Source organism: Xenopus laevis, chromosome 2S (assembly GCF_017654675.1).
Source record: "Xenopus laevis strain J_2021 chromosome 2S, Xenopus_laevis_v10.1, whole genome shotgun sequence".
NCBI lineage: Eukaryota > Metazoa > Chordata > Amphibia > Anura > Pipidae > Xenopus > Xenopus laevis.
Window position 1 is genome coordinate 111,759,660 of NC_054374.1, and position 4,168 is coordinate 111,763,827.

Below are 4,168 nucleotides of genomic sequence, written 5' to 3' on the forward strand. Positions count from 1 at the left end.
GGATGGAATTAATTGGGCTGGATAATTTTGTGTCGTCTGCAAACACTGATAAATTACCTACAACACCCTCCCCTAAGTCATTAATGAAGAAGTTAAATAAAAGTGGACCCAATACTGAGCCCGGGGTAACCCCACTAAGAACCTTACTCCAAGTAGAGAATGTCCCATTAACAACCACCCTCTGTACCCGATCCTGTAGCCAGTTTCCTATCCACGTGCAAATGACTTCATTAAGCCCTACAGACCTTAGTTTAGAAAGCAGTCGTTTGTGGGGCACAGTATCAAATGCTTTGGCAAAATCCAAATAGATCACATCTACTGCCCCCCCACTGTCCAGAATCTTACTTACCTCATCATAAAATGCAATCAAATTCGTCTGACATGACCTATCCTTCATAAAGCCATGCTGATTGTTACTCATAATGCCATTCATTAGGACAAAATTTTGAATGTGATCCCTTAACAAGCCTTCATTTTTTAGCATAGAATAATAATGCTCCAAAACTTAATCTTGCACAGACAGTGGGTACAAGGTGTATCACTACACCCAAGAGACACACAGTGGGGGAGAGTATATGTGGGAACTCCACTGTGTTCGCTAACGAAGCCATTACTTGCAACCAGTAAGCATTTATTACTGGGCAAGACCAGATCAAGTGTAGAAAGTTGGCTTCTGGAGTTCCACATCTGGGGCAGGTATCGTTGTCCTTCGTACCCATTGCGTTTAGGTTAAGCGGGGTGGTATAGAGTTGGTGGAACACCTTGAATTGTATCAGTCTATCCCTTATTGCTATTAAACTTTTATACATAGTTTCTGTTGCCTCGTCCCAGTCATCCTGGGACAGCTCTGGAATGTTTGTTTTCCATCGTACCTGAGCTGTATGGAATTGAGGGGGGACACTGTCTAGAAGGTTTCTGTAGAGCCTGGACACCAACTTTACCGGTTGTTCAGCTATGAGGGTCTCTTCAATTGTCATTGTGGCAAGGACAGGAGAAAGTGTACCAAACTGGGCCTTAAAAGTGTGCCGAATTTGAAAATATCTAAAAAGTGAGAGGTTCTGAGAGGTACATTTGGCTTGAAGTTCAGTATGTGAAGGAAAGGTACGGTTTTTCAAAAGATCACCCAGGTATTTGCCTCAACATTTTCTGCAAACACAGTGATATATCTATCAACTAACATAATAAAGTACAACTGGCAAACAACATAATTTAAGATGACTTTTAAATGTGGTTTTATTTTAGAAAACATTGTTTGAATAATAAAGTGAAATATGTTATTTGCAAGTATTAAAATAATTACACTCTTGAGAACACAGCTGCCTTATAACTGGCCACCAACCTACATATCATATTTTCTAGATAAAAACCCTTCAGGGATCATTATTCAAGTTGTGATTGTGACATGACTGTCCAAAGTAAAGAGAATTCCAATAGATGAAGTATTACTAATGAACAAAACTAGGAAAAGAATACAAAGCAAAGGTTTGGATGTCCCACTGAGTTCTATTGGAAGCAGTGAAAGCTGTAACAGATCATTTTGAGGCTCTTTAGTAAAGCTCATTCCTCAGAACTCCCAGTGAGAGATACTACAGAGATCAATGACTTTGAAGGAGCTAAACAGCCCAGTATCTCAGACTTAATTAATGATGCGCCATTTAACCATATCAAGAGCTATGTAATGCACTTGTTTTTATGGAAGGTGGCAAAAAAAAAGAAAAGAAAGACCATGTGATGGCATATCTAGTGTTTGCCTCCCCCCCAGAAGTTTTTAAGAAAAATTGGTGGCCAGGGTCCCCCCATACAATAACAGGACCACAAAGTGTTAACTTTATGGGGGTCCTTACATGTTGCACTTATTTGATTAGCAGGCCCCCCTACTGTCAGTCAGCAGCCAACTTCAGATGGGGGGCTGTATCTTCTGTCCAGAAATAGCATTATATATTTACTTATTGGTCACCCAATTTTAAGTCCCGGTAAAGCCGCATGGGGTTTGGATGAGCCACCTGTGCTCTCGCCCTCCCTGGCTAATCAAGTAAGTGCAGCATGGCTGGGCCCCCCATTAAGACCTAAAACACTGTGGGCCTGGGACAACACTCCCACCTGTACCCCCTGATGGCGGCCCAGATAGTATGGACCATTGTCCTGCTGAAGTATTAATGGTGTATAGTGCTGTGTGGCTAGTTTTCATAAGAAGGGACTGGGCATCTTTAAAAAAAAAAAATACTGGGAAATATTGCAAGACAGCCTGTTTTAGTCTGCTAAACCATAAAGCTTAGGAAGACCATATTTTAATTCTTCAGTGGGACAATGATCCCAAACGCAAGCTTAAATGAACACAGAGTGGTTCAAGTACAAGAAGGTGAATCCCCTATAACAGCAAAATCAAATCCTTGATTTCAATTCACATAAGGATCTGCGGTGCTATCTGAAAACTGATGTGCTCAAGTGTCTCTCTGAATAACCTGAACAAGCTAGTGAATCATCACATAAATCACTAAGGAGGAATGGCGTAAATCAGCCAGGAAAAAAGGGCCAATTTACTCATGAACAGTTGATGCTAACATACACCAGGAGAACGAAAGGCAAATTACAATTGGGGGTGCCAAAAGTTAGGCACCCCAAGTGATTACATTTACTTACCAGACACCCAGGGCCGGTGCTCCTGTCAGCAGAAAACTGCACCAGCCCGAGGTTCTTCTAGTGAACACAGCCTCTTGCTGGTCCCTCGGTCTTCCCGTGGCTGAGCATGCGCAGTAGAGTGATAAGCCAAACTTCAACAAAAAATGGAAAACGAGGGAAGAGGATCGCTCTGGGGTGCTCACTAGAATAACCCCAGTCTGGTGCGGTTTTCTGCTGATAGGAGCACTGGCCAGGGGTGTCAGGTAAGTAAATATAATCACTTGGGGGTGCCTATGACGTTTTCTTTATTATTACACAAATCGCCAACATCCACAGGAATGTACAAGTAGTATTTGGTGGTGACACACTGAAGTTGGTTCTCATCCAATTCCTCACATGATAATAATGGAAATGAAGGAAAAGCATTACAGTATTAATTCTACAATTAAGACTGAACTAAAAAACAAAAAGAAATCAAACATATGCAAGCTGGCAGTGGGGTAGATTGATTTTCTAATCCTCTGCAATTAGTTATTACACTACCATTCCAAAGTAACCCTCAACCACTACTCTTAATTTGTTCACTGAATCTTCCAAGCTCAAATGTTTTTATGTGTTTATTTCATTTAATTTAAGAAGAACATATGTTTCCCTAGCACAAGTAAAAATAATATTGCCATTTCCTCCAAGTAAAGAGGAAGGGGTGTCACTTTGTCAAATGTCTTATCATACTTTCCAGAAGTGGGGTGAGGTGTCTCTACCTATCTCCCCTCCCAGAACTCGCTGGAATATGAGTTTTTTGTGCTCGTCGACTATCGAATTGGCGTAAATTCGCCTGAGTAGAATGATTAGAATAGATCAAGCAAAAAAACACTGCGACTATTCGCCCATTCGATAGTCTAAGTACTGTCTCTTTTAAAAATCATTTGACTGCCTACTTCGCCAGATTAAACCTACCGAATTGCTTTAAAAGCCTATGGGAAAGTCCCATAGGTTTTTTTTCTACGTTTTTGATTGAATAAAAAGGCATTCGATCGATCATTCGATGGAATGAAAATGCTTCGATCGAATAGTCGATTGCTCGACTATTCGCCGGGCGAATATTCGCCCATTCGACTATTCGCCAGCGTGTAAATTCGCCCGAATTCCCTATTCAATTCTATTCCCCAGTCGAATTTCGAGGGATTTAAACCCTCAAAATTCGACCCTTGATACATCTGCCCCTTGGTGTCACACAGCCCTGAAGTCTTGACAGATGTTGAGAATAACTAATAATAAATACCCTAGATGAGGCGCTCAAGATAACTGAATGCAAGAGACATTTCCTTTCTTTGTGTTCTCTCTGCATAAGGAAACCTATCTAATAAGTCATTTTATGACAACAAGCTTAAAATCTGTTTATTTTCAGTAAATGGTAATTCTGATCCATCACCACTCATTAAACATATTTGTATAAAAAGCAACATATTGTTCATATCATTATGTGCACAATATCAGACTTTTTTTATTTTGTTAAATTATTAAATCAGTAAATAACAATAAAATAAAA